The sequence below is a fragment of the Microcaecilia unicolor genome, chromosome 4 (assembly GCF_901765095.1).
Source record: "Microcaecilia unicolor chromosome 4, aMicUni1.1, whole genome shotgun sequence".
NCBI classification, from domain to species: domain Eukaryota; kingdom Metazoa; phylum Chordata; class Amphibia; order Gymnophiona; family Siphonopidae; genus Microcaecilia; species Microcaecilia unicolor.
In genome coordinates, this window is record NC_044034.1 from 197,740,557 (window position 1) to 197,755,858 (window position 15,302).

General features: G+C 45.4%; 1 protein-coding gene across 4 annotated transcripts in view; it reads left to right on the top strand.

Annotated features, from left to right (window-relative positions):
* The window catches only part of UEVLD (UEV and lactate/malate dehyrogenase domains), a 215,733-nt gene that overhangs the window by 91,474 nt on the left and 108,957 nt on the right, over positions 1-15,302 (top strand). The gene's annotated exons all lie outside the window — the stretch shown is intronic.

A 15,302-nucleotide genomic window follows, 5' to 3' on the forward strand; every position in this document is an offset into this window, starting at 1 on the left:
CAGTTTTTCCGCTTATGTCATCGAAGCCTCCCAGCGGCTTCAAGAAGTGTGCTTGGTGCCAGTGGTCTGTCTTGGGTACTGACCCGCACGCGTGCTGCATCCAGTGCCTTGGGCCCGACCATCGCCCAGACGCTTGTAAGTTGTATCTGAGCTTGAAAAAGCGGACACAGGCGTCGAGAAGAGCTCTTTGGAACCATCTTTTGGAGCTCCGACTGATTACTCGGAGTTGATATCGGCACCAGGGATGGCATCGCCATCAGGAGCGCAGGTAATGGCTGTCCGGACATCACAACTAGCTGGGAGTACCGAGCTGTCAAGTGGGTCTCCACCTGTCTCAAAGGCTCCTGCTGTGCAAACCCACCGGGACCGAACGCTGTCGGACCCGACCCCGAGGAGGCGTGTGGATTCCACGTCCTCGTCAGTACCGAGAGTACCAGTGAGGTCCTTTGAGCGAAGGCAACGAAGCATCGTCATCGGTCTCCTTCGAGGCACGGTACCGAGCTCCGGGGCGTTGAGGGATTTGGCACCTGAGAAGCGTTGACGCCGGGAGGAGCGCTCTCCCTCCATACAAGAGGTGTCGGTGCGTCGATCTTCGGACAGCCCGGTACCGCCTCCCAGGCCTCCACAGATTCTGATGCCGGTTTCTGCACCGACCCCACAGCCTTCCTCGACTCTAGACGAGCGCATCCGAGCCATTCTTCTAGGCCTTCTGGAAGGGCTGCTGCGTCAGTCTGCCTCGGTACCGGTCTTCAGATCAATCTCCTGGAGTTGCGAGCGATCTGGAATGCTCTAAAGGCTTTCAGAAATTGGCTGTTCAATCAAATTATTCAAATTCAGACAGACAATCAGGTTACCATGTACTACATCAACAAGCAGGGGAGCACCGAATCTCGCCCCCTGTGTTGGGAAGCCATCCAGATGTGGCTTTGGGCTCACCGTCATGACATGATTCTCCAGGCCACGTATCTGGCAGGCATAAACAACAGCCTGGCTGACAGGTTGAGCAGGATCATGCAACCTCACGAGTGGTGCGCATAGTGCTCAAGATCTTCCAAGAGTGGGGCACCCCCTTGGTGGTGGATCTTTTCGCCACTCAGATCAATCACAAGGTCCCTCAGTTCTGTTCCAGACTTAAGGCCCACAACAGACTAGCGTCAGATGCTTTTCTCCTTCATTGGGGGAACGGCCTTCTGTATGCGTATACCTTTGGTGGGGAAGATTTTGCTGAAACTCAAGGAAGATCGCGGAACCATGATTCTGATTGCACCCTTTTGGCCGCGTCAGATTTGGTTCCCTCTTCTTCTGGACTTGTTCTCCGATGAACCGTGGAGTTTGGAGTGTTTTCCAACCCTCATCACTGTTTTTCAACCTCATCTGCTCCAGCCTTCGATCCTACTGTTCCAGCCTGTTCCAGTCCTGCTCGGCTTCAGCCTCATCTGCTCCAGCCTTTCGGTTCTACTGTTCCAGTCCTACTCATCTTCAGCCTCATCTGCTCCAGCCTTCGGTCCTACTGTTCCTGTCCTGCTTGTCTTCAGCTTGTCCTCATCTGCTCCAGTCATCGATCCTACTGTTCCAATCCTGCTCGTCTTCAGCCTTATCTGCTACAGCCTTCGGTCCTACTGTTCCAGCCTGTTTCAGACCTGCTTATCTTCAGCCTTGACTCCATCCTGCCTTCGGTCCTACTGTTCCAGCCTGTTCCAGACCTGCTTATCTTCAGCCTTGACTCCATCCTTCCAGCCTTAGATCCTTTTGCGCCAACTAGTTCCAGTCTTGCTTGTCTTCAATCTCGTTTCCATCCTCCCTCCTTCAGCTATTGACCTGATGTTTCAATTGCTGTTTCTACTTAGCACCTGAAAATTCAATTACTATTCCTGCCTAGCACCTGAAAGTACCTCTTACTTTATTTATGGCCCCTTTACACATTTTCTTCATAGCCCTGTCCCTACCCAATCTTTTCCCTCACCCCATACCACTGCCCATCCATTGATTTCATCACCTCACCATCTCTTTTACCCTCTTCCTCCTTCTCAGCTTTTAATCTTCATCTCTTTCTTCCCTCCATTGTGCCTTCCCCATTCTACCTACCTCTCGCCTTCGACGCCTTCGTGGCCACACCTCTCCTTCTCTCCTCCGCTCTCTTTTACTCCTCTTACTCTCAGCTGGTGACATCAGTTCCAATCCTGGTCCTGCCTTCTTCCTACCTATGCAGCCCACACCGTAACGTCTCAAATCTAATCTCTATTCCTCTTCTCCCCCCTTCCTCCTTACCCTTCTCTTGCGCCCTATGGAATGCCCGCTCCATCTGCAATAAACTTCCCTACATTCATGACCTCTTCATTTCTCATTCCCTCCATCTACTGGCCTTAACTGAAACTTGGCTCTCCCCTGATGATTCTACTTCTGTCGCAGCCCTTTACCATGGTGGTTATCTTTTTTCTCATACCCCTCGCCCTGCCGGCTGCGGCGGTGGTGTGGGATTGCTGCTCTCATCTTCCTTCAAATTCCAACCTTCCACCCCAATCTCAATGCTTTTTGTCCTTTGAAGTCCATTCATAAGTACATAAGTAATGCCACACTGGGAAAAGACCAAGGGTCCATCGAGCCCAGCATCTTGTCCACGACAGCGGCCAATCCAGGCCAAGGGCACCTGGCAAGCTTCCCAAACGTACAAACACTCTATACATGTTATTCCTGGAATTTTGGATTTTTCCAAGTCCGTTTAGTAGCGGTTTATGGACTTGTCCTTTAGGAAACCGCCTAACCCCTTTTTAAACTCTGCTAAGCTAACCGCCTTCACCACATTTTCCGGCAATGAATTCCAGAGTTTAATTACACGTTGGGTGTAGAAACATTTCTCCCATTTGTTTTAAATTTACTACACTGTAGTTTAATCGCATGCCCCCTAGTCCTAGTATTTTTGGAAAGCGTGAACAGACGCTTCACATCCACCTGTTCCACTCCACTCATTATTTTATATATCTCTATCATGTCTCCCCTCAGCCATCTCTTCTCCAAGCTGAATAGCCCTAGCCTCCTTAGTCTTTCTTCATAGGGAAGTCGTCCCATCCCCGCTATCATTTTAGTCGCCCTTCGCTGCACCTTTTCCAATTCTACTATATCTTTCTTGAGATGCGGCGACCAGAATTGAACACAATACTCAAGGTGCGGTCGCACCATGGAGCGATACAACAGCATTATAACATCCTCACACCTGTTTTCCATACCTTTCCTAATAATACCCAACATTCTATTCGCTTTCCTAGCCGCAGCAGCACACTGAGCAGAAGGTTTCAGTGTGGATCGACGACGACACCCAGATCCCTTTCTTGGTCTGTAACTCCTAACGTGGAACCTTGCATGACGTAGCTATAATTCGGGTTCTTTTTTCCCACATGCATCACCTTGCACTTGCTCACATTAAACGTCATCTGCCATTTAGCCGCCCAGTCTCGTAAGGTCCTCTTGTAATTTTTCACAATCCTGTCGCGAGTTAACGACTTTGAATAACTTTGTGTCATCAGCAAATTTAATTACCTCGCTAGTTACTCCCATCTCTAAATCATTTATAAATATATTAAAAAGCAGCGGTCCTAGCACAGACCCCTGAGGAACCCCACTAACTACCCTTCTCCATTGTGAATACTGCCCATTTAACCCCACTCTCTGTTTCCTATCCTTTAACCAATTTTTAATCCACAATAGGACATTTCCTCCTATCCCATGACCCTCCAATTTCCTCTGTAGCCTTTCATGAGGTACCTTGTCAAACGCCTTTTGAAAATCCAGATACACAATATCAACCGGCTCCCCTTTGTCCACATGTTTGTTTACTCCTTCAAAGAATTGAAGTAAATTGGTCAGGCAAGATTTCCCCACACAAAAGCCGTGCTGACTCGGTCTCAGTAATCCATGTCCTCGGATGTGCTCTGTAATTTTGTTTTTAATAATAGCCTCTACCATTTTCCCCGGCACCGACGTCAGACTCACCGGTCTATAATTTCCCGGATCTCCCCTGGAGCTTTTTTAAAAAATGGGCGTTACATTGGCCACCCTCCAATCTTCCGGTACCACGCTCGATTTTAAGGATAAGTTGCATATCACTAGCAGTAGCTCCGCAAGCTCATTTTTCAGTTCTATCAGTACTCTAGGGTGAATACCATCCGGTCCAGGAGATTTGCTACTCTTCAGTTTGCCGAACTGCCCCATTACGTCCTCCAGGTTTACCGTGAAGTCAGTAAGTTTCTCCAACTCGTCCGCTTGAAATACCATTTCCGACACCGGTATCCCACCCAAATCTTCCTCGGTGAAGACCGAAGCAAAGAATTCATTCACTCTCTTTGCTACGTCTTTGTCTTCCTTGATCGCCCCTTTTACCCCTCGGTCATCCAGCGGCCCAACCGATTCTTTTGCCGGCTTCCTGCTTTTAATATACCGAAAAAAATTTTTACTATGTTTTTTTGCCTCTAATGCTATCTTTTTTTCGTAATCCCTCTTGGCCTTCTTTATCTGCGCCTTGCATTTGCTTTGACACTCCTTATGCTGCTTCTTGTTATTTTCAGACGGTTCCTTCTTTCATTTTCTGAAGGCGTTTCTTTTAGCCCTAATAGCTTCCTTCACCTCACTTTTCAACCAGGCCGGCTGTCTTTTGGAGTTCCGTCTTTCTTTTCTAATTCGCGGAATATGTATGGCCTGGGCCTCCAGGATGGTATTTTTGAACAGTGTCCACGCCTGTTGTACAGTTTTTACTCTCTCAGTTGCCCCCCTAAGTTTTTTTTTTTACCGTTCTTCTCATTTTATCATCCGCCTTTTCACTCCTCTGCCTCTCCTCTAACTGCTTTCCCTCCAACTTCTGTTCCTCAGCTCTCCCCCTTTCTGACCATCACCTGTTAACCTTCACACTTAAGCACCCTTCTCCCCAGTCCCACCCAATCTCAACCGCACATCTAGGAATCTTCAAGCTATTGACCCCCTTACTCTGTCCTCTTGTGTCTCTAACCTTTTCTCTTCCACCACTGTCAGTGAAGCCGTTTCTTCCTATGATACTATTCTCTCCTCTGCTCTGGACACTCTTGCCCCTCCCATGCCCCGTCCTACTAGGTGTACCAAACCCCAGCCTTGGCTGACCTCTAAAATCCGCTACTTTCGTTCCTGTGCCCACTCCTCTGAACGTTCTTGGCTTAAATCCCGCACCTTTGCCAACTTCATTCATTTCAAATTCATTCACAGGCCAAACAGGATTACTTCACCCAATTGACAAATTCCCTTGGCTCTAACCCTCGACTTCTCTTCGCCACACTGAACTCTCTTCTCAAAGTACCTCTGTCCCCAATTCCCCCTTCTCTTTTCTCTTTCTCCTCAGACCCTAGCTGAGCACTTTCATGATAAAATCCGTAAAATTAACCTTGAATTTTCATCCAAACCCTCCCCACCTCTCTCTCACTTAATCCACACCCCCATTCTCTCCTTCCTCACCTTCTTTTTCCTCCTTCTCTGAAGTTTCTACTGAGGAAACTGCCCTTCTTCTTTCCTCCTCTAAATGTACTACCTGTTCATCTGATCCCATCCCCACTCATCTACTTAACACTATCTCTGCTACTATCATCCCTGTCATCTGTCACATCCTTAATCTCTCACTCTCCACTGCAACTGTTCCTATGGCCTTCAAACATGCTGTTGCCACTCCACTCCTTAAAAAACCCTCACTTGACCCTACCTGTCCCTCCAACTATCGCCCCATCTCCCTTCTCCCTTTCCTCTCCAAATTACTTGAACATGTCGTTCATCGCTGTTGTCTTGACTTTCTTTCTACACAACCTATTCTTGACCCACTCCAATCTGGTTTTCGCCCTCTTCACTATACTGAAACTGCACTTACCAAAGTCTCTAATGACCTGCTACTGGCTAAATCCAGAGGTCTCTATTCTATCCTTACCCTTCTTGACCTATCTGCTGCTTTCGACACTGTTGACCACACTATACTTCTGGATAGACTGGCCTCGCTTGGATTCCAGGGCCCTGTTCTTTCCTGGTTCTCCTCTTACCTCTCACGTCGCACTTTCAGTGTCCACTCTGGCGGTTCCTCTTCAACTTCCATCCCGCTTTCAGTCGGTGTCCCCCAGGGTTCTGTCCTTGGACCCCTCCTTTTCTCCATCCATACCTCTTCCCTTGGTACCCTGATTTCATCTCATGGCTTTCAATACCATCTTTACTCTGCTGACTCTCAGATCTACATCTCCACCCCTGAAATCTCAACCGTAATCCAGGACAAAATTTCATCCTGTTTGTCTGACATTGCTGCTTGGATGTTTCAACGCCATCTGAAGCTAAACATAACTAAAACTGAACTTCTCATTTTTCCCCCTAAACCCACCTCCCCTCTTCCCCCATTCTCTATCACTGTTAATGGCTCTCACATCCTCCCTGTCTCCTCTGCTCGTAACCTTGGAGTCATCTTTGATTCCTTTCTCTTCTTCTCTGCGCATATTCAACAGATCGCCAAAACCTGTCGTTTCTTTATCTACAACATTAGCAAAATCCGCCCCTTCCTTTCTGATTACGCTACCAGAACCCTTATCCAAACCCTTGTCACCTCTCGCTTGGATTATTGCAATTTACTTCTCACTGGTCTTCCTCTCGGCCATCTCTCTCCTCTCCAGTCTGTCCAGAATTCTGCAGCACGACTTATTTTCCGCCAAAGTCGTTATACCCACACTAGCCCACTCCTCAAGTCACTTCACTGGCTTCCTGTCCGCTTCCGCATACAGTTCAAACTTCTCTTAATGACCTTTAAATGCATCCATTCGGCAGCTCCCCATTACCTCTCCACTCTCATCTCTCCCTACATTCCTCCCCGTGAACTCCGCTCACTGGACAAATCTCTCTTGTCGTCCCCCTTCTCCTCCACTGCTAACTCCAGGCTTCGTTCCTTTTCCCTCGCGGCACCTTATGCCTGGAATAGACTTCCTGAGCCTGTACGTCTAGCTCCATCTCTACCTGTTTTCAAATCTATGCTGAAAACCCACCTTTTCATCATTGCTTTTGGCTCCTAGCCACTACTCAGTTGCCCTCCCCTTGTTCCTTCTCACCCAATACTTCCTTTGCCTTTAATTGTCTTGTCTGTCTGTATTTTTAGATTGTAAGCTCTATTGAGCAGGGACTGTCTCTCTATGTCAGGTGTTCAGCGCTGCGTGCGTCTGGTAGTGCTATACAAATGTTAATAATAATAATAATCACTCAGAACGAGGGGGCGCTTCTGCATCCCAACCTCCAGTCTCTGGCTGTCGCGGCCTGGATGTTGAGGGCGTAGACTTTGCTTCCTTGGGTCTTTCTGAGGATGTTTCCCGAGTCTTGCTTACTTCCAGGAAAGATTCAACGAAGAGGTGTTACTCTTTTAAATGGAGGAGGTTTGCCGTCTGGTGTGACAGCAAGGCCCTAGATCCTCGCTCTTGTCCTACACAGACCCTGCTTGAATACCTTCTACACTTGTCAGAGTCTGGTCTTAAGACTAACTCCGTAAGAGTTCATCTTAGTGCAATTAGTGCTTTTCATTACCATGTAGAAGGTAAGCCTATCTCTGGACAGCCTTTAGTTGTTCGCTTCATGAGAGGTTTGCTTTTGTCAAAGCCCCCTGTCAAACCTCCACAAGTGTCATGGGATCTCAATGTCTTGCTCACCCAGCTGATGAAACCTCCTTTTGAGCCTCTGAATTCCTGCCATCTGAAGTACTTGACCTGGAAGGTCATTTTCTTGGTGGCGGTTACTTCAGCTCTTAGAATCAGTGAGCTTCAGGCCTTGGTAGTGCATGCTCCTTACCTCAAGTTTCATCACAACAGAGTAGTCCTCCGCACTCACCCTAAGTTCTTGCCGAAGGTGGTGTTAGTGTTCCATCTGAGCCAGTCAATTGTCTTGCCAGCATTCTTTCCCCGTCCTCATACCCACCCTGCTGAACGTCAGTTGCATACATTGGACTGCAAGAGAGCATTGGCCTTCAATGTGAAGTGGACAAGCCCCTTCAGACAGTCTACCCAAATGTTTTTTTTTTTTATCCCAACAGAAGGGGAGTCACTGTTGGGAAATGCACCATTTCCAATTGGCTAGTAGATTGCATTTCCTTCACTTACGCCCAAGCTGGGCTGACTCTTGAGGGTCATGTCACGGCTCATAGTGTTAGAGCCATGGCAGCATCAGTGGCCCACTTGAAGTCAGCCACTATAGAAGAGATTTGCAAGGCTGCGACGTGGTCATCAGTCCACACATTCGCCTCTCATTACTGCCTTCAGCTGGATTCTCGACGCGGCAGTCGGTTTGGGCAGTCGGTGCTGCAGAATCTGTTCGGGGTCTAGAATCCAACTCCACCCCCCTAGACCCATTTTTGTTCTGTTCCAGGCTGCACTGTCAGTTAGCTGTTTTCTTCATAGGTCAATTTTTGTTATGTCCTCGCCGTTGCGAGGCCCAATTGACCTTCTTTGTTGTTTTGAGTGAGCCTGGGTGCTAGGGATACCCCATCAGTGAGAAAAAGCAGCCTGCTTGTCCTCGGAGAAAGTGAAGATACTTACCTGTAGCAGTTATTCTCCGAGGACAGCAGGCTGATTGTTCTTTCCAACCCACCCACCTCCCCTTTTGGAGTTGTTGTTATTGTTCGTTATTTGCTTTTTGATATAACTGAGGCGGAAACGGACGTGTGCGGAAAGATGGCCGCGCATGCGCGGTGCGAATCGCGCTCCGGAAGCTGTTGCAAAGTTTTGTGGATTTTTACTGGGAAAAATGCTCCATTCCTGGGCCGCCTGCTGTCCTCTGAGAATACCTGCTACATGTAAGTATCTTCGCTATACATTATGAGTGGAATTTTCGATAGAACATCTAAATCAGAATTTTGGACGTTTTACAAAAATGTCCGAATTGTGAACAGGAAAGAAGGTCTTCGAAAAAAGACGTCTTATCTTTTGTGTTTGAAAATACTATGGACGTCTTGTGATTTGGACGTTTTTTGTTCGAAAATGGACCAAAAAAACAAAAAAAAAACCTGTCCAAAACAGAGGAGGGGTGGCTTAATGGTTAGTGCAGCGGGTTTTGATCCTGGCAACATGGGTTCAATTCCCACTGCTGCGCACAAGGGGCATTTTTGGATATGACATCTAAGTCTGAATTTGGACATTTTTTGTAAAACGTCCAAAATCAGAACAGGAAAGGTCATTTTCTACAAAAAAAAGGCTTATCTTTTCCTTTTGAAAATGCTGTTTGGAAAAACGTTCTATGATTTGGACGTTTTATTGTTTGGTCCATTTTCAAACAAAAAAACATACAAAATACACAAGAAAATCTACAATAGAGTGAAACCATTCACATGTTCTAAGTGTGGTAAAAGCTTTGGTTGTAATGTAAATCTCAAAGCGCATCAAAAAGTCTACATGGGAGAGAAACCATTTGCATGTATAGAGTCTGGTAAAAGCTTTGGTCAGAAGTTAAACCTCACAATACACCAGAGAATACACATAGGAGTGAAACCATTTACATGTCCTGAGCTTTGGTTGGAAAGAAAGCCTCACACGGCATCAGAGAATCCACACATACACAGGAGGTAAAAGCTTCAGTTGTATTGGGACAGGTAATTACGGAATGTACACTCTTGCTATGAAGTATGGAAAAATAGCACTCTGGTATTTAGATATATATAATGAGACCTCCTTTTTATCTATAGATCTGAATTCAAAGCCCAAATCTACTGATAAACAATAGACACAAGGCTCAGATCTCTTCAACAAGGCATACCACAATGATCCAATAGTTTAATTATAACACATCACCACTTTACCTATATTCTGAATGTTTATTCTCTATATCTGTTTGCTTAATTCTATTTTGTCATCCATGTTCTCTATGTAACACCTCTGGAATGGCGAATGCCATAATGGAACATTGTAAGCCATAGGTGGGAAAATGTGGGATACAAATGCAATAAATAAAATAAATTTTATAAAAAAAAAATAAAAAGCTTGGCATCAGGTAGAATAGTGTAAAAGTGACATCCCAGGAAAGCAATAGGGCATCCTTGGGGGCACTGCAGTGGACTTTATAAAATGCCCCCAGGTACACATCTCACCATTGCTCCCTTACCTTGTCTGCTGAGCCCCCCAAAACCCACTACCCCCAACTGTACATCACTACCATAGCCCTTACAGGTGAAGGGAGCACCAATATGTGGGTACAGTGGGTTTCTGGTGAGTTTTGGAGGGCTCACAGTTTCCTTCACAAGTGTAACAAGTAGGGGAAGGTAGAAGCCTGGGTCCACCTGTCTGCAGTGCACTGCACCACTACTAGACTACTCCAAGGACCTGCATTCTATTCTAATGGACCTATGCATTACATCAGAGTCTGGCAAGTAATATTTTAATCACATTTTTGGGGGGTGGTTAGTGACCACTGGGGGAGTAAGGGCATCTTTTTGTGTGGAGTGGAGGAGCAGCCTAGTGGTTAGTGCTGTGGACTTTGATCATGGGGTAGTGGGTTCAGTTCCCACTGCAGCAATTGTTTATAAAAACAGGTCTAGCTCAAAACGTTTTTAGTCCTGGACGTTTTTGTTTTGTTCCATTATGGCTGAAAGACGTCTTAAGTCTTAGTAACGCCCAAGTCCCGCCTTGAACACACCCCTGGCACACCTTCTTGAGATTTAGATGTCCTTCTGACGGACTGCAGAGAAAAAAGTCTAAAAAAAGGTTTTGAAAATACTGATTTAGACGTTTTTGTGAGATAAACGTCCAAATGCAGACATGTTTAGATGTTTTACTCATTTTGTTTTATATTGTAAATTTGCTATATTATGTAAGCCGCATTGAGCTTGCTGACAAGTGGGAAAGCGCAGGTTATAAATGTTTTAATACAATACAATACAATGTCACTTTTTGAATGTTTTTCTCTTTTGAAAGTGAGCCCTTATGACTTACTAGCATTAAAAACAATCTTTAGCACAAGCCAGCCCTCCACCTTGGGATGTAGTTGCACTATGACATTTGTTGGGACCAACCCTTGGGTCTGAATGCCTTTGTCTAGCCCTTGGGTCAGCAAAGGAATGCTATTTGGAGAGGGGTAATTTGAACATGGAAGGAAAAAATGGAGGGGAAAGAGCAAATAAATAAATAAAATCAGCAGATTTGCCTGCATATAATTTAAACCATTAAGTAGAGGAGTGTGGTAGCCGTGTTAGTCCACTCTTAAGGTTATCAATAGAAATCAAACAAAATAAAACATGGAAAAGAGGAAGAAGGGCAACCTTCGAAAGCTAATCAAGAAATGTATTTATGTCCAATAAAAGGTATCATCTTATTTTCTTTTCCATGTTTTATTTTGTTTGAATTCTATTGATAACCTTAAGAGTGGACTAACACGGCTACCACACTCCTCTACTTAAGATGGTTAGAGCAGAATGCTGAGAACCAGGGAAGCCAAGTTTCAACATAAGAACATTAAAATAGCCAAAGTGGGTCAGACCAATGGTCCATCTAGCCTAGTATCTTGCTTCCACCAGTAGCTAATTCAGGTCATAAGTACCTGACAGAATCCCAAATAGTCACAAGATTCATGCAACTGATCCCAGGGACAAGCAATGGCTTTCCCCATGTCTTTCTCAATAGCAGACTATGGACTTTTCCTCCAGGAACTTTTCCAAACCTTTTTTATGTTAGAATATTTTTTATTAGATTTTTAGACCAATAGAAAAACTCAGTACCATTAATAAAATAATGTGATTAGAAAGATCTAACAAGGAAATGCTTAAAGACAATAACAATCACGTATCCCTACTGAATAATCCATGCAGAATACACTCATCCCCTGTGACCTAAATCCCAAAGATTAAAGGCAAGGTTTCATAAAGTCATAAATTTAAAGTATTCGAAAATGCAGAGCACACACTCATTGGGAAGGTGTGCAGATATCTAGAAATCTAGTCTGGGCTTTCAAAATGGTATTTTTAAACAAGGTTCATGCCTGATTTAAAGTCCTAATCTTTGCAGCTGAGCCTTTCAGCTTTTTTAAACCATTTTTCTCATTTTATCATAGTTATGCTTTTGAAAATTAAATGCTGCTACAGTAGATTTCTATAGTGACTGTGATCATGTTATGATCACTGTTTCCCAGTGGACCCAACACCGTTACCTCTTGTGCTAAGTCCTGCATTCCACTAAGGACTAGATCTAAAATAGCTCCCCCTCTTGTTGGTTCCTGGACCAGTTGCTGCAAGAAGCAGTCAGTTATTACATCAAGGAATTTTACCTCCCTAACACTCCCTGATGTGGCATTTAACCAGTCAATATTGGGGTAGTTGCCAAATTTGCTAGCTTTTCTCATTTCTGTTAACATATCTTATTCTGTCTAATCGTTCTGGCCTGGCATATAGCCCTACGCGTATATTCTTTCTCTTCACACACACACTTTCTATCCATAAGGATTCCACATTGCTGTCTGTTTCATTTTTATTTTGTTTGACTCGAGTCCGTTTTTAACAAACAGCACAACCCCCGTTCCAACCCCCATTCCAACCCCCCCCCCCCCCCCCCCCACACACACACACACATACACTCTATCACTGCGATATAATTTATACCCTGGTAACAGTGTCCCATTGTCCTCCATCCACCAGGTCTCTGAGATACCTATTATATCTACCTCTTCATTTCGTGCTATATACTCAACTCTCCTATCTTATTTTTTAGACTTCTAGCATTTGTATACAGACACTTCAAAGTGTGTTTTTTCTTTGCATCTACAAGTTGCTTAGAAGTTGACAGGAATGATTTGCAACCTTTGCTCTGTTCTACCCTTAAACACTCCTGGCTTTCTTTCACCTTTGTTGAAACCTCTCTTTTGGGATTCCCTAAATGTCCTGTTTAATAGTATCCTTCAAGGATACCTCACTCCAAACTGTTTGCCTGAGCGACTGTCAGCATCCGATCCCCTCCCTAATTTAAAAGCTGCTCTATCTCCTTTTTAAATATTAGTGCCAGAAGCCTGGTTCCATCCTAGTTAAGATGGAGTCCATCATTTCGGAGTAGGCTCCCCCTTCCTCAGAATGTTGCTGAGTTATTAACAAATCTAAATCCCTCCTCCCTGCACCATCATCTCATCCATGCATGGGGAGCACTTCAAAAAGTGCTATCCTGGAAGTTCTGAATTTTAGCTCTCTACCTAAGAGCCTAAATTTGGCTTTCAGAACCTCCCTGCCACATTTTCCTATGTTGTTGGTACCCACATGTACCAAGAGAGCCAGCTCCTTCTCCCCAGCACTGTCTACTCCCCAGCACTGTCTAAAATCTTATCTAGGTGACTTGTGAGGTCCACCACCTTCATACCAGGCAGGCAAGTAACCAAGCGATCCTCATGTCCACCAGCCACTCAGCTATCTACATGCCTAATGATTGAATCGCTACATAATATGGCCATTCTAACTCATCTGTCCTGGGCAGAAGCCCCATAGAGACACATCCTTGGTGCGAGAGGATATTGCATCCCTTGGGAGGCAGGTCCTGCCTATAGGATCACTTCCTGCCTCACCATAACTTCTCTACTATGTCTCTGTAGGCCTCCTCTATATACCTCTCTGTCTGCCTCCGCTCCTCCAACTCTTCTACTCTAGCCTTCAGGGATTGGACACATTCTCTGAGTGCTGGGGAGCTCTTTTCACCGAGTACACACATATGACCTCTCACCAACTGGGAGATAATCAAACATGTGACAGTCAGTGTAAAAGACTGGCTAGCCCCCATCTTGCTGTTGGCCAGCTGTCTGCCTTTTATTATTGACTAGTAAAAAAGGCCCGTTTCTGAAACAAACGAAACGGGCGCTAGCAAGGTTTCCCTCGAAGTGTGTATGTTTGGGAGAGTGTGTGTGAGAGTGACTCTGTGAGAGAGAGAGAGTGAATGTGCAAGTGTGTGTGTGTGACAGAGTTTTTTTTTTTATGCGTTTGTTTTGTGGCGGGAGAGTGGAGGTTGGGAGGGGCGTTTGAATGAGTGTATGTGTGTGTTAGTGATAAGAGGTGTTTTTTGTGTGTCTCTGTGTGTCAGAGAAAGAGAGACAGTGTGTATGAGTGTTAGACTCTATGTCTGACAAATAGAGTGAATGTTTTATTGTCTGGGGTGTTAGTGATACAGACATTGAGAGTGAGGGCATCTTTTTTTTTTTTTAGTTAAATTAAGCTTTATAGGGGAGTTTGTCTTTATTGTGGCGCAGGTGCTTGCAGAACTGTTTTTTTTTCCTATCGCTGGTATGTGTGTGTGAGAGAGAGAGAGTGTGACTGTGTAGAGTGTGTGTCACAGAGTGTATGAGAGAGATTTTGTGTGTGTGATAGTGACTGACTGTGTATGTGAGAGAGGTGGAGTGTCAGAGTAAGTCACATTTTTTGTTTGAGTAAACTGTACCTTGTACAAAAGTTGTTGTGGCAGCGTTGAAGGGCTTCGTGGGTTTTTTTTCTTTGTTGCTGTTCGTTGACTGAAGCACAGTACAGCCTGCTCGCATTTACCTTTCCCCTTCTCTCTCAGCTGTGGTCCCACCCTCATTTCCTGTTTATGCAAGGGCGGGACGCTGATAGAGAAGGGGAAAGGTAAATGCGAGCCGGCTGTACTGTGATTCAGTCAGGTTAGTAAAATGTTTTTAAAGCTTTGTTTATCCGAATTCGGAGAGGGAGGTAGGCGGGAGTGTGCTTTGGGGAAGAGGGTGGGTGATGGGGGCTGTGTGCGGGTGACGGGGTCCAGTGGCGACTTTGGATCGGTGAGGGAGAGAACCCGGGGGGGGGGGGGGGAGGTGTTGTTGCGTGTGTGGCTGATGCCACTTGTCTTTTTTCGTTCATTGATTGAAGTTCAGGCACGCGTGTTATGCTGTTTTTTTAGTCCGTTGGAGTTGTGATTGGGCACTGCTGCTGGTGACGGACCCGGAAGTGCGTGACATCATTTCCGCAGTTGGAGTTACAGAGAGCACGAACGCCTTCAAGGTTTTGTGCCACGCAGTCAGCTTCAGAAAGTTGGAGGTGCTTTTTATTATATAGGATCATTTCTTAATTAAGTTGTTAATGGAGTAGGAATTTGTAGACTGAATTTGTATTTATAGTGTTACTAGTGAAAAAGGCCCTTCTGACAGAAATGAAACGGGCGCTAGCAAGGTTTTCCTCGGAGTGTGTATGTTTGAGAGAGTGTTTGTGAGATTGACTGTGTGAGAGAGAGTGAATGTGCGAGTGTGTGTGTGTGTGAGAGAGTGAGACTGGGTGCAAGTGTGTCCGTGAGAGAGAGAGTGTGTGTGTGAGAATCAGAGTGTGTGCC